This window comes from Pinus tabuliformis, chromosome 5_1 (assembly GCF_031772625.1).
Source record: "Pinus tabuliformis cultivar Carrire ecotype Pingquan chromosome 5_1, CPIR1, whole genome shotgun sequence".
Taxonomy (NCBI): domain Eukaryota; kingdom Viridiplantae; phylum Streptophyta; class Pinopsida; order Pinales; family Pinaceae; genus Pinus; species Pinus tabuliformis.
In genome coordinates, this window is record NC_142305.1 from 129,066,674 (window position 1) to 129,082,858 (window position 16,185).

Genomic DNA, 16,185 nt, shown 5'->3' on the forward strand with positions numbered 1-16,185 from the left:
TACATTGATTTTAGAAACTTAAACAAAGCTTGCCAAAAGGATAGTTTTCCTTTTCCTACTATGGAATAGGTACTGAAATCAGTTACAGGATCTGAATTAATGTCGTTTCTAGATGGATTCTCAGAATATAATCAAATCCTTGTGCATCCAGATGACAAATTAAAGTCAGCATTGAGGACCAAGTGGGGAACATATGCCTATCAGAAAATGCCTTTTGGACTCATAAATGTTGGTGCCACATTTCAACGTGCTATGGACATTACCTTTAGAGGTCTAATAAATAAATCAATTGTTATTTACTTGGATGATATCACAGTCTATTCCAAGGATAGGAACAATCATTTAAGTGACCTCAAGCACATCTTTGAAAGATGCATGAAATATGGCATTTCCTTAAACCCAAAAAATCGTATTTTGCTTTACCAAAGGCAAACTCCTTATGTTTATAGTATCCAAGAAAGGAATTTACATCAATCCTGATAGAGTCCAAGAAATAGAAAAAATTCCCCTCCCACACAATAAGAAAACTATGAAATCATTCCTAAGCCAAATAAATTTTGTTAAACGATTTGTCCCACATTTTTCACAAATAGTCTTACCCCTTCAAGCCATGATAAGAAAAAATGCAGTTTTTAGATGGAGCAAAGATGAAAGAGAATCATTTGAGTTGATAAAGAAAGCCATTATTAATGCCCCTTCGTTAACAAATCTTGATTTTCTCAAACCCTTTGTATTATATACTTTTTCATCTAATACTTCATATGTTCTAGTTTTGGCATAGCTAAACAATGAAAATGTCGAGGCACCCATCTCCTTTTTCAGTTCTAACTTACAAGGTGAAAAATTAAATTATTCAGACCTTTTATTCCTAAAACCCATACAAAGATAGTTGTACCCTACCCTACAGTAAGACAACTACTGATTCAAAGAGAAGTAGGGGAGAAAAGAGCTAATTAGGTAACTGCACTCCAAGAATATGATGTCGAAATCCGTCCAGCTAAAAATTGTCAAGGGCCAAGGTTTTTGCAGGATGTTAATAGGGGTTTCGCAGTTGCCATAAAAAGAAGATCAAGGTAATGAATTGCAAATATCATAGGTAAGCCTCAATGATATGCAATCACAATGTGTTGATTTGAAATTTTATCTTAAAAATGGATATGCTCCTAGGCACCTTAATTATAAAACAAAGAGAGCTTTAAGATTAAAGTCAAATCAGTATGAGCTAGTCAATGATGTATTGTTTAGAAATAATTATGATTTAGTGTTGTTAAGATGCTTAGAGAAACCTGAAGCTGAGAGGGTCATGCAAGAATTACATGATGGACTAGCTGGTGGACATTTTGGAGGAAATACTACTACTCATAAAATCCTGCATGCAGGATATTACTGGCCAACAATATTTAAATATGCACATGAATATGCAAGGAAGTGAAAAACTTGTCAAACTACGGCTGGAAGAGAAAGAAAGCCAACATTCCCTTTACAACCAGTTAACATCCAACAACCATTCGGACAATGGGGATTAGATATAATTGGTGAGATTATTTCTAACTCTTCCAAGCAGCATAGGTACATCCTCAAAGCTACTTATTACTTTACTAAGTGGGTAGAATTTGTCCCATTAAAGATAGCTAATATGGAAAAAATCACATATTTCATTGATCAGTACATAATTACCTGGTTTGGCTTACCCTCAGCTTTAATGTTTGAAAATGCATCTTACTTTTCTAGGAATGTAATGGTAGAATTCACTCTTAAGCGAGGTTTCAAGTTAAAATATTCATCTAATTATTATCCTCAAGGTAATGAATTAGTAGAATCAACAAACAAAAACCTCATCAGAATTATCAAAAGAACTATTGATCAAAATCATAGGAATTGGCATAAAGCATTGACATTTTCTCTATGGGCAGACAGGATTACTCAAAAAGCCTCTATTGGTTCTTCTCCTTTTGCTTTAGTTTATGGAAAAGAAGTTGTTCTTACTGCAAACTTAGCAATACCATCTCTTGCCATAGTACAATTTATCAATGAAAACCCTTCATCTTCTCTCCAGGCTAGAAAATTTCAAATTCTCAAAGTCGAAGAAGAAAGAGAAAAGGCTAAAGCAACCCACTTCCATCACCAATAAATAGTAAAATATTCTTTTGATACGACTTCTGCCAGTAAAAAATCCCTTGAAGTAGGTGACTTGGTCCTGAAATGGGACAAGGCACATGAGGAAAAGGGTAGACATACCAAAATTCCAAAGACTATGGCTTGGCCTTTTTCAAATTATTGAAAAAATTAGACCATCAACGTTTCTTTTACAAGACTTGTCTGGTAGGAAAGATTCTTTTCCCATCAATGGGAAAATGTTGAAAAAATACCTTTCTTAGGAGATAACCTCTTCCAGTTTTGTAATATATTTTATTTTTAGGAAAATAATGGTTAAACTAGTATTTACTCCTGCCTTTTCAAAATAAGTCTTTGATAACATTTCTGATTTTTTGCTTTTATAAGAAAGTTGGAGTTTAATGGAACAATTAGGACATTTGAGTACTAAAATAAACTTCATCCCTCTGGAAAAACTTGATCTTTCTTAAAAACATTTATTTTACAAAAAACTCTTATCTTGATAGGATATGAAGGTTTTGTTATCAGTCAAGAAAAGAATCTTTAACCTAGCAAGGACTTCCTGCAGATTAGTATCTTAAAAAACTCTATCATTATCACCCAAGACCCTTAAAAAGGCCAATGGCCCACCCCATCTGTTAAAATTTTCTTTTTTCAGAGTGTAATTCTAAAATATAAAAAACTTAAAAGATAAAGAGTCTCATCACAAGCTTATTTACCATGTTCATAGGGAACTAATTAAAATGTATATTACCAATACTGCATATCTAAACATGGTAATAGCTAATGATCTTCTTGATCAGAAGACAAAGGGTCTCATCAAGAGCCAGCTTTTTCATTTTATTTACAACTAGTGAATGGCATTGTCATCAGTAGGTTACCATGCCTAGACAATGAATTTTAAGGGCTTACACTCAAAAGGTAAAAAAGAAGGGACAAAATCCAAAAGAGATTCAATTCAAATGAATATCATTTTTGAAATCTGAAAATTCATACAGATGGGATAATGGATCATTGTTGGTTTAAAGGTAACCCTGTTGAGGTTATGAACACTTGCTGGTAGCAAAGGCTCTATCTGTGATAAATGAGTATAAAACCAAAAAACTAATCTGTAGGAGACACCAACTATATTATTTCAAACCCTATTATTGAATGATGTTAACATTTATATTTCTATCATTTCAGGGGTGAAGAAATTAAGCAGATGGGCATGAGCAAGTAATGGTAGTTCAAGATATATGTTGTTTACCTTACAACTCATGACATCATTATTCTTATAGCTCCAATTACTTTGAAAGTTTTTAGAAATTCCATAAAACTGCTTAGAGATAACTGGTTTTCCCAAGTGAATCGCCAATTATTGTACTATGAAACAACCTCCCCCCCCCCCCCCCCCCCCCAATTTTTATCTAACAATCGTTAGCATTTGAGTTATAAATGGGTACCCTTTTAAAAAATTTAAGTCTGGGACAATAATCCCTAACTCTAAAGAAAAACTTAGCAAAACCTTGCAAAATGAGCTAAGGAGGAAACTTATATCGCACATCACATATCACGCTTTTTCACATCATAATTTTATAAATCCTTTATGAAATTGCGATATGTGAAAAGGTATCCCACTGCGATACCCTCATCACGTCACTACGCAATCGCATTTCGCAATTCGCAAAAAACTTGAACATGCCATATGACAACCGTTAACGATTTGCGAAATGCAATGTTGCGAATTTCCCAATTACATTTCGCCCAATATCAGTTAAAGCATTACACGATACCCCTTTAAAGACCACGATATGTGATTAAGGAGGTAAAGCATGTGGAATAATTACGTTTTAAATAATAAGAACAAACGATTTGACAGGTTATTAAATGTTTAGTGGCCCGAGGGAGGATAATCATTCTCCAGGTTATGGGTAGTTATAATCGAGTATCCCATTAAAACCTTTCTCATGATCCAAATTCATTTCATAGAGGATTTCAGTCTTAATTACTTGGTATCGTCTGCGCTGATATTTCTTGTCTATTTCAGTTAAGCAAAAAAAGACATGTCCTTAAGAAAGGTGATGCAGAAGAAAACTAAGAAGGCCATTGTTGAGACAAAGCGTACAAAGATGGCTCCTATATTTGCTTATATAGTCTGTGATGCAGCTGGAGGTGCAATAGCTTGGGAAGCAATTTACAATAGATTGGAGGATGAGCGTCCTAAAATTACTATTACGGGAGAAACAACTAGGTCAACAAAGCCTTCAGGACCTCAATGCAAGAATGCCTCCTGTTCTTTCCTTCATAGTATAGGAGCAAGAGCCAAAATACTTCCCTACACAAACATGATTATATGGGTGGTTGAAAACCTTATCATCGAAGATAGGCAGTTCAAGAATTCAAGGATGGAGCTTGTAGAATCACTCAGGGAATAAGAATTGAAGGCTATGTATCACATTCCTGACCCACAGGAAATCTACAACAACACATTTGTGGCTAAATTCACAAAACATAATCCAGACCCCTTCAAGTTAATTCAGACTTGGAGAATGTTAGACAAAAAATTCAAGTATGACAAATCAGGTATGTATGCAATAGCCTCTTTGCCAAATCCCTATAATTATGTAGCAACAATGTTATGTAGACTGTATGGATTGTCAACTAACACTGATTTTTCAATAGAATGGATTCCCTCGATAGATGCTTGTGTTAATTCCTATATCATGAATTGGCCTTCTATCTTATCTAACAACTTAGCCACCTCCATTACTGAATGTCGACAAAATAAAGCCTTCTCTTCAAATAACCTCCCTCCCTTCTATTTCTGTGCTTATATTATGGATGCTATCTACTTTTGCATGACATTTCCAACCATGGGTTGGAAATGGACCATACAATATCCTTACCAAATCCATGTTAGTCATAAGAAAATATGGGAATCGCATTATATACCTCACTTCTACAAGATATTTCACTCTATCATGTTGCCCCTACACCAAATGATTTTCAATAGAAAGGCCCTAGGTTTTCCCAAGAAGCTGGAGTAGACCTAGTTGCTGTAGGCAAGTATTTCGTTGAGGAATGGTTCACCTACATTTGGGTTTTTTGTAGCACTATTGATCCACACATCCTTCCCTTACATGTTTCTAATAAGCTATTAGCAAGGGATATTTCCTATCAGACTATGGGTAAGGGCCTGACCAAAGTCCTTAAAGATGGCAAGAAGTCATTATGGCCTACTTTCCCTATCAAATGCAACTCTTTTACTTTAGCTAATTTTGTTCATGCTACTAAGGAATCAACACAAATGGAAGCCCTCAGGCTTCATACATTGCCTACAAGGAAATTCGATCCAAACAATGTGGCATACAATGTCACTATAGGACTAAAGCTCAAGGCATACAATCATGGGGAAAATTACTTTGAGGATTTGTTGTAGTCAGTAGTTTCTTTTGAGCAAGCACTTGAATGGGAAAAGGCTAACCTGAAACCTAAAGATTTTCAAATATTTCAGGAATTTAGGAATGAGAGGCTTCGGGTCATTCCAATGCATTTATTAAAGCCCGAGGATAAGCCTACCCCAAGTAACACTGTCGATAATGCAACCCCTAGCTCTCAAAAGGATTCTCAGGTGAACACTGAGAATACAACAGACACAGGGAAAGTTCAGGATGCAGACAATACGGCTGAGTCTAATAGGAAGCCAGCTGAAAAATAGGTAATAAACACTCCGGCCACAGAGACAAGTTCAGAAGCCCAAGGCACTAGTTTGGAGCAGGAATGGGATCAATTCAATTAGAAATTGCAAGTCACCCCCAAAGCTCCAAATACTCAAGAAATGGAGGAATTCAAGACTCCTCTGAAAATTCATTAAGATACAAAACCCAACTATGTCGGCGAACGGTCTACACCTATGGATCATGAAGCAACAAAATCCTAGCATGTTGAAATCATCCCTACTCTACCCACATCAGAAATTGTTCTAAAAGTGATGGATATACCTCCACTTGAAGCATTCTATAGCCCTCTCCACAAGGTTGTAGTTCGAAGGCAAAGGAAAATAAGAAGGGTAAATGCACCCGAATTCTCACCTGGAGATGAGCCAATGGACGTTGTTTGGAAGGACATGCCTTTTAATATGGCCAAGAACTTGACTAGATTGTCACAATTCATAGGAGCATACGCGTCAGCCACTATGGATAAGGCCACTGAGGTATATACTTTGCTAAAGGAAAGGGAGTAAATAATTCCGTAGCTTGAACAAGAGCTCGAGACAGAAAAAGCAAGCGCAAACAAGCAGGCAGCCAAGCAGCTTGCACAATTGCAACAGGACATGGAAGTCTTGAAAATAAGCCATGAAGCTGACTTATCGACCAAAAACGTGCAGCTCCAGGAATTACAACAATCCTTGGATAGGTACAAGGATGTTCCCACTGCTGAGGAATTCATCAAAGAGGCTCTATAGCTAAATTCTCTTCTAGTCAAGCAGCAAGAGTATTTCTGCCAAAAGCTATCGCGCATCACTCCCTACCTGATTACCAACGACCAGGTAACAGACAAAAACATTGACCAGAGAATGGAGTTTAATGATTTAAACACCAAGATCTTTGAATTCATTAAATGGAAGGAATCATAAGAAAGAAAGAATGTCAATCTACCTGAGATTGAGAAAACTCACAAAGACATCTTCTTTACTGATTGAGATGCTAGGATAAAAAAAGGCCGAGCTGGCAGTGGCGAGGGAAGCTAGAGTATCAAAGAACATCATTAAGGTAGTAAATCTTACCATGTTCACTACCAATCTCATGAAGGAGGGTAATTTGAAAGACATGTCTGACTTAACTGCCCTGAGTAAAGACTACCAAGAAAAAGCGAGGAAACAAGGAGATGCAATTACCTAACTAACTATGACAAATTGGTAGTCATATTGGTAGTATTTGGTCAAGCTGCATAGCCAGATCATGACCTTGAATTGTTCCCTCCATGCGACTCAAAGGATGATGCCACCTCTTGCTGACGTGATCTTTAAAGGACAGCTCAAATCTCATTTCAGACCACCTCCACAAATTCAACCGATGATTGATATTTTTGCTTTAAAGGACAAGCTGGCAGATAGAAAGTCATCCTCTTAGTTATATTTAGTTGATATCTATTTATTTTTGGAGTTAGTTACCTATGAATGAGGAAGGTTGTTTGAAACCTCCTCAAATTTTGTATAATCTATTTTTGCATACTTACTTAGAATAGTATGTATACCCTTCTCATGCATTAGGAGAAGGGTCTGGAATTTTATCAAAAACATTTGCAAAGAATGCACTATTGTAAGTTTGTGAATGCTTTGGTGAAATGATGGAACATGATATTTTCTTTTAGATATCAGAATACTTTCCTTTGTTGATGCACTTTTGTATTCTTGGAAGATAATTTTATTTGAAGGAAGAATTTGGTCTATATCATTTGTCAAATGAGTAGGACTTCATACATCTGGTACTATTATCATGTATGCATAATTCTGTTAACATTTAATTAGTGGCAAAATTTTCTTTTCATGAATTATATGTGAGATTTATTGTTTCTGTGAAGCATTAATTGCACTTCTATATTGATTCCATAACTGAGGTTTTAATTTTCATATATAACTCATTAGACATGCGATATATTTTATAAATTCCTTTGACTAACTATTTAGTCAAAGGAATTATCTTTTACGTTATCATCTCCATTTAATTGTGTTCAATCTTTATTATCACATATTAAAAGGATATCTTTGTAGATCGCATACCATGCAAGAACACCCAGGTTTATATTAGAATAAGTTAAGTTAAAGAGATTGCATCATAGAATAAGTCACTTAGATTATCATTATTCTATTGCAAAACATTCATAAACCACCCACTCTCATCTTAAAACCCACATTGGGAAACTGGTCCCATTATCCCTAGTCAGAGCCACCACTTCAAACATAAAAGGAGTTGTCTTAAGGTCGAGACCGGGTGGTTATCCCCATGTTTTGGCAACAGAATTCTGAAGCCGTAACATGATTGCAACATATGTCCATCACAAATATCTCATCGGCAAATGTCATCTTCGCTCATCTTTGTTCATCTCTACTCATCCCTGCTCATATATGCTCATATCTTCTCATCCCTACTTATCTTTTGTCATCTCTTCTCATATGTGTTCATCCTTGCTCGCCTATGCTTATCTCTTCTCATATGTTGAACACTCTCGAATCTAAAAGAAGGTGACTTTTACATTGGAGGGGAGCTCAGCTCAACCCATCAACATTGGAGAGCTTATATCAATCCATAACAACATCAAGGAACCCTGCTCAACTTGAAACTACATCGAGGAGCCCAATGCTACCACCCATAATCCAATGACAATGAGGAAGGTCTTATGGGACACTCTCACCTCATGTATGTGACAATGGGGAAGGTCCTATGGGACACTCTCACCCCAAGTCATCTCATATAGGGGAGCACCCGACTACCACCCTATATCGAGAAATAAGCGAGATATCACTTACAAAGAAAGGATCAAAACCATCCCATTGTGCAATCAATGGGTGAAATACCACTTTATATACAAGTTAAGGATCACAACCATCCTATTGCTTGTTGATCTTCCTAACAATGACCCTTAATATTCATGTAGTAGAACACTTACATCATAATTTGAGCTTGATTGAGATACCCGACTTACCAAAGGTAAGGATCACACACCCCCAAGCCTCCCCAGCCCATTGGCCAGATAGGGAGGGATTATCCCAACAAGCTTGGCTTGTGGTTATGACACCAACTAGGGTATACTCTGCTAGACCAAGGTAGGGGGAGATACCCAACTTGTCAAAATGGACAATGATCATGCACACCCTATGGGTGACAATAGGGGAGATACCTAAATAACTGCAAGAGTAGGTATCACAAAAACCTATTTTCTAGAGTTCCCTCAACCTCAGGAGCTCTATGACTCAATTCCTCACCCTATGATCTCAGACATGGGGGAAGAGTTAGCTTAGTGTCCTCAATAAGCCTAGAGCCTTATTTAGGAGGTCCACATCCATCAATCCATGTTGAAAAAACATATTAACATGCTAATATCCATTACTATCTCAAGCAATTCACTAAAGAGTTCAGTCAGACTACCTCATACAATACCAAGAGAGGTAATCCCATGTTTTCGTGTTCATGTAGGACATCAAATCAAATATTATGTTAGAACAAATACATATCATATAAGGACACCTTATTCATCTTCCCTCTCATGGAGGCAACAACCATAAGCCTAATCTTGTCTCATATAGTAGCAATTTCTCAATCTATGAATATATCTCTATCCCATATATATATGAGACTCTCTTCCCATCAGATCCTAGTCTTGTTGTTGCAACATATCACTATCATATCTAGAACCTACTCAAACAACTCTCCTAAGAGTTTCCTGAACCAAATTGTCTCGCAAATAGCCATGCTAGCAACAGTGTACTCAACCTTAGTCATGCTTAAAGCTACAAACTTCTATTTCCTACTCATCTAAGATATCATGGCAGATCCCAAGCTAAATCAGCACCCAAATTTTCTCTTTTACAATAACGTATCTAGCCCAGTCAACATTAGTGCATCCATGCAGTCGTATATCTCCTTTAGTATATCTTGGGCCAATATTAATCATCCCATGCAGATTATTTCAAAATGTGCTTGGTTACAACTCAGTTTGTACTCAAGGTGTTTACTGAAAATCATATATTATACAGGTGTTCTCAAGGAACATCAATGCCTCAATCAACTACTAGTACTTAGAGGAGTATGTCATGTCAGGTCCAACAATATCTCTGCATAATTTCTTGAAATTCAATTTCATCGAGGTTTCCAAGGATTTTCATTCCGTGATTCCAAATATCTTCAATAGCTTTATGACATGTTTTACTCTCAAAGTCTTTGCTAAAATTTTAATCCCAAAAAGTAGTGCATCATGCCAAGATCCTTCATCTTGAAATCGGAGGCCAACTCCCTCTTAATTTGATCATTAGAGACTCGTTACCTGTCAAGAATAGATCATCAACATATAAAACAAAAAATCAAAGGCATACCTTGGACCACTTTGAAGTAGAGATTTGAATTGGCACTACTTCCAAGCTTCAATGGGTAATTGTCAATGCGGACATACTAGGCTCAAGGAGCTTGCTTCAAACCATACAATGTTTTTTGCAAACATAATGTTGGCTAAACAAATATACTCAACCTCAAGCAAATCAATATTGTGCAATCAAATCACGCAAGTCGGTTTATCAAGCCTTAAATCCCAAACCAATTTAATATCAAAGCCATAAAAATATCCCTGTCAAACTCTTCAATCCAAGTACCAAATAGAGTTCACACTCAAGTACCAGGGTACAACCTTCTCTATTGTTATGTCAACAATTCTCATTTACTAAGCAGTATCAAACTTCAACAAGCCATCCACATGATCATAATATGAATCATTTCTATCACTAAATGTAAATTCACACACCAAGAAAAAATCATATAAGTTTCTACCATCCATTTATTGTGAGATCGCTTCAATCACCACAATAAAAATCACTACACAGCAAGGAACGATCCTTAACTATCATACTAGTTCCAATGATCAAATCAACATAAATAACATACTGATATGCATACTACAGATTCCTGCAAACACAAGATGAGTTAAGACATTCACATTCCCTGCAACAAGTCAAATATTATGTAGACCTTATTATTCCTTAACTTCCCCACTCATAGAACTCTCTATCATCTACTTCATGTCTTTAGATATTTCATACTCCTAGAGCACTGCTACTTTTGTACATAAGGTTTTAGGTTTTTTATTCTACAGGCTCAGCGACACTCATAGGACTTTCTCAGTGCTACTGGAAGGCCTATAACTGCACCTTTAAGCCTTTCTCCTAGTGGTTGGGGCTTGGACTGGGAGAAACTCTCTTTGATCAAACTAGAACTTCAACAACATCAAATGGTCATATATTCATGTCCAGAAACATTGCTTCAATAATCAAGAGTATTATATCCAATATCATGGAGAGTTTATCCATTTGAATGGAATATTCTTCAATCATCATCAATTAATACATCAACCTATATATCATAACATTGTCATGCATAAATTAAATTGTTAGATATTAACTATATTAGGTTCTCAGGCAGGCATCATCATTTGATTCATCATCACATATGAACATGTCATGAAACATTCATCAAGGGTTAGAGTCATATAAGAGTATCTTCATACTTCAAGGATCATAATCACAACATCAAGTTAGGGCATCCAATTTAGCCACATCGTCAAATTTACTAAGCTTATGAAAGCCTAACCAAGATCAACAAGAAGATTTCTGGTATCACTTTTATTATCAAGGTTTCCATGCTTATCAAAAGTATTAACAATAGTATCAAGTTACCATAAAAAAATCAATGTTTCTAGCCAATTTTATAAAATCAGGAAATCCACCATGTCTAATAAAATGTAAGATACTTTCCAAATATCAAGAGAACAAATCTATCACATGTACCATAAATCAAACTGACTTTCATATGCATGAATGAGTCATTTATGAAGGTGATATTCTCGACATGCCTTAGGGTTTACCTTTCCATCCAACCTGCAACTAAATCATAACACTGAAAAAATATATTATGCATACCTTGTAGTATTCATATACCTTTGCAACTTGTAACAATTATTTGTCATTAGTTGTTGAAGTATTTGCATATTGTAATTTCTGGATGTTACTTTGAAAACTTTCAAAAAATTTCCTCATGTACTTATTTCCTTTTCCAAGACCATCTCTTCACTTCCTACACTTGTTCTCTTTTCCTGCAACTTAGATGATCCTCAAGAAGGATCTCCTTATTACATCTCATCTGGAGGTTAGAAGTATTAGAATGCTCAAATATGTAGGAAAGCTAAGCAATAATCAAAACAATAAATCTGAACAATAATAGTGTCATGGAGACATAAATCTAAAAGGTAGTTATCTTTAACGAGAGGTGATCACCTCCCTCTTGAACCAACCTTCAAGAGTTAGTATTGTCCATTATCCATGTAACAATGTTGCCTTTAATTTTTCCGTCGATTTCATTAGAAACGAGGCCTAATTGAGACTAGCCCAACTATAGTTACACAAAATATGTCACAAGTGATAGAAAAACTTGTCATTTATTATGCTAGGGTTTCAAGACTACAAGACTCTAGCCTTCATCACACTCCAAGGTTTCCTCTGAACCCTAACCTCATGATATCCATCAAACCCTATTAACTAGATTTCTTAGAGTTTCCAGCTTCAAACCCTAGAATTCTTTTAGGTCTCCTCCATCTTCTCTTGCTTCCATCAAAGGTGTTTTCACAGGGGTAATCTCAATGAATTTTCTTCAGTCCAACTCTGAAATCATGTTAATTTTTCTTATGGCTATATAGTTCATTGATTTATATAATTGCATTTTATCATTTCATAATTCACCCCATAAAATTATAACATCATACATCATATGAAATTATGTAGAAAGAACAATATCACCAACAATGTAGTGAAACATAAAGGAACAATAGAAGAAAAGCATTCAAACATAGAGACACCAGGATTGGTCGGAGACCATAGCAAAACCCTGCAAGGGGGGAAACCTTTTCAAATCCTTCTTCTTATTAGATTTTCATAAAATGTTCAACAACGAGAGAGCATAATGATCCAATTATTCAATACTATCCATCAAAACCAACCAAACAATATCCAAGAGATGAACCCAACAACACTACTAATCAAAACAATGTTCACAAGCCTATTCTCGATTGTCGACCTCTACGATCAATTTTCAAAATCTACAATCAATTATGATCAACTTCCACTTGAAACCTTAGGTTTCAGATGCACAAAGCAAGTGATCATGCATGCAGATGAAGCATTATGGCCACAGAGAGAGGTTTTTATCCATGCAACTATGGTCAAAAATTTCCTGTAAAAACCCTATAGATGTGAACCAAAAACCCTAATCCACAGATGTGAGCTTCGAACCCTGCAATCTCAAACTTGTACGAACTAACCTCCGCGAACCAATTTCATACCTGTATGAACCAAACCAAATAAGAGAGAAGAAGAAAATTCTTGATGATAATCTGCAAATGAGGGTCACTTAACTTGTATTTATAGCCATCCAAAGGTATCCAATTTCATTTTAGGGTCAATCTACCCTTTTGAGCACGTGGGTTTCCATAATAAAATTATATTTTTCCTTAACCAAATTAAATTCTTCCAATGGCTACGAGGGGTATTTCTTAGTGTTGAGGATTGTGCAAAGGGAATTTGTCCCTAAGCTGTCAAATTAACAAAATCGCCTCTTGATCTCCCTACCTTTATTGCTTCCTAGCACAAACATTATATGAGTACACTTTCATGGAAGCCCAATTTTAAATGGTTTTGGCTCTGAGTTCCCAAATATATTTGCTAGTAGATTTGGCTATCTCATAATAGCCTGATTTTTAAAAATATCAACATTCCTTCCAATTCAATGGCCCTCAAGGCTCTCTCTATTGAATTCAAGATATTTTAGCTAAGAGATCAAGGACCACCCTCAGATCAATATGACCCAAAATTGATGGATTCATTAATAGACCCTTTGGAACATGCTCGCTCTACTTCTTTCATTCATCGATAAATAGAGAGGGCATGGAAGCTTTGTCTCTCATATGGCGAGTTAGAAGACTAGAAAAAGGCACTGAATTGTTGGATCATCCTTTTTTTATGGAGCTTCAAAAAAAATCTATGGGTGGTAGGAGGGGGAGCCGTTCTCTTTAATCTTGATGAAAAACAAGTTTTTAAGTAATCCTCGGGGCTAGGAAATTTTACCAACAAGGTTGAAATGTATGGCCTATTCCTTGGGCTAAACTTAGCTAAAGAAAAGAAAATCACCAAGATTGTAATATTTGGAGACTCTCTACTCATCATTCAATATTTATATAGAGGATCTTTTCCCAAGTACAATAAACTTAAAATACTTCTTCATAGAATCATGGGTGCCTTGGACCACTTTCATTTTAAGAACTTTTTTCATATCCTAAAATCTCAAGATAGGGAAGCTAATAAGAAATCAAATCTTGTGGGGCTTTTAAAAATGGGTGAGATTGACATTAATGATTTGTTTGGATGTTGAAACATCCCTTGATTATATCCTCTTCATTCTTAGCTTCTATGAATTTTTTTAGAGCCGCTTTGCAAGCCCCTATGAAAAATAAAACCATCAACAATAAAGCCTCTTTCCTAATATCCTCCCTCCTTTCCATTGACATCAACTATATAGTTCATGGCTCATATCATTGACATTTCATATGTGGTGGCATGGTTGGCTATAAGAATGCAACCCATGCATAGGATTGATTCCCAATATCTTTCCATGTGTTAAGAGTTGCGACTGTAACCAAGAAATAGATCTTGCACCCAAAACTTTGATGGATCCAAGGAGGTGGGTTATTATGGAATTTAATGATGAATGGACCTATGTTGTGTGTGGGTTCTTCAGTGCTGGGCTTAAATCCATGGATTGTGTCCAGTTGTGTCATAATCATCCTCCATGGTGGTTTAGTCTACAATGGTATCGGTTGAACACTCCTTTAAGCTGGTCAATTATTTCTGAAGGTAAGTGTGTCATCTGTCATGAATTAAGACTTATTCAAGTTAAATTTTTGGTTATCTACACAATTGGTGGAGAGTGGAGCTTATATTGTTCTATCGGGGGTGAATTGAGCAACTCAATTAAATTCGGTGTGTCATGGGTCTCTCTATTGGCTTGGGAAGCATGAATCCTCTTCAACCCTACTTGTGATAGTGCAACTTGTTTCTCTCATTTGTTGTGGCTCTTTCTATTGGAACGGGAAGAAAAAATTCTCCACAACGTTATTTGTGCCACTGCAATTAGCTTCTCTAGTGGACCGCAGGTCTCTCTGTCAGTTCAACAAGCCATAATTCTCTTTAGTCTTAGTCATTGTGGTGCAATTTTATATTGGGTATGATTTTACGAGAGTCTCCTCAGGCAGCTTAGCTCTCCTCGTGCTCTCAGGTATTTCTTAGTATTTTTGTGGAAATTCTCTCTACCACCTATAGTATTATATAGTCTTGTGCCCAGTATTGGAAAACTCCTTGATATTCCTTCTTATGTTTATCATATAATCAGTGCCCTGTGCTCTTTATATCTCCTCTAGCTCCTCCCTATAATATTAAGATGGCTCTCTCATACTCATTTGGATTTCTCTCGGATGATGGCCTTTTAGCCTCTCCTTGTCACTTTCACACCAACCCCTAGTATCCTATGCACCCTATCCTCACTATAAATTGGCTCCCTCTTCTCATAAACTTTCCAATGTCATCTCAGAAACGACCTCTAGTAGTAACAAGTGGTAGTAGCACTCTAATGAGTTCCCTCAAAAATTTGAAGACTTGCACCTTAAAAATATGGACCTGAATTAGAAATTCCACCACCGAATGAATGCATATTTCTCATGGATAAATTTCAGTCACTCAATGTTAAAGTCAATTATTAGGATGACGAAATTGACGCACTGTGTAGATAAATAAATTAATTGTAGTCACAACGAAAGACAAATGAAAACCAAAGCCATACAAACACAACACTTAGCCAATCTCTTGATAATATACGACTTGATATACATATAAGCCCCTAGTAGAAATTCTTTTTCCCTTTTGATCATGACATCCTATTGTAAATTTGTCTTTTTGTTAAGCGAGTTTTAGAAAATGCATGTATTTTAGCCATTTACAATAGTATTAAAGTTAGAATTTTTAGAACAACTTATCATTCCTCCTTTAAAAAAAACTTAATAAAAATCCTATATATTTTACATTAATTTAGTAGAAGACCTGCTCATTTGTATTAAAAAAAATAAAATAATTTGAAAATCCTTCTTAAAAAAACAAATTTTTAAATAACATTGTTAAGCCTTAACATTTTACCTCCCATTTTGACCCTTTATAATCAAGTTGAGGATCTCAAGCATTCATTTGTACTTCATCTCCATTCACTTTTGGCTAACAATAAATTC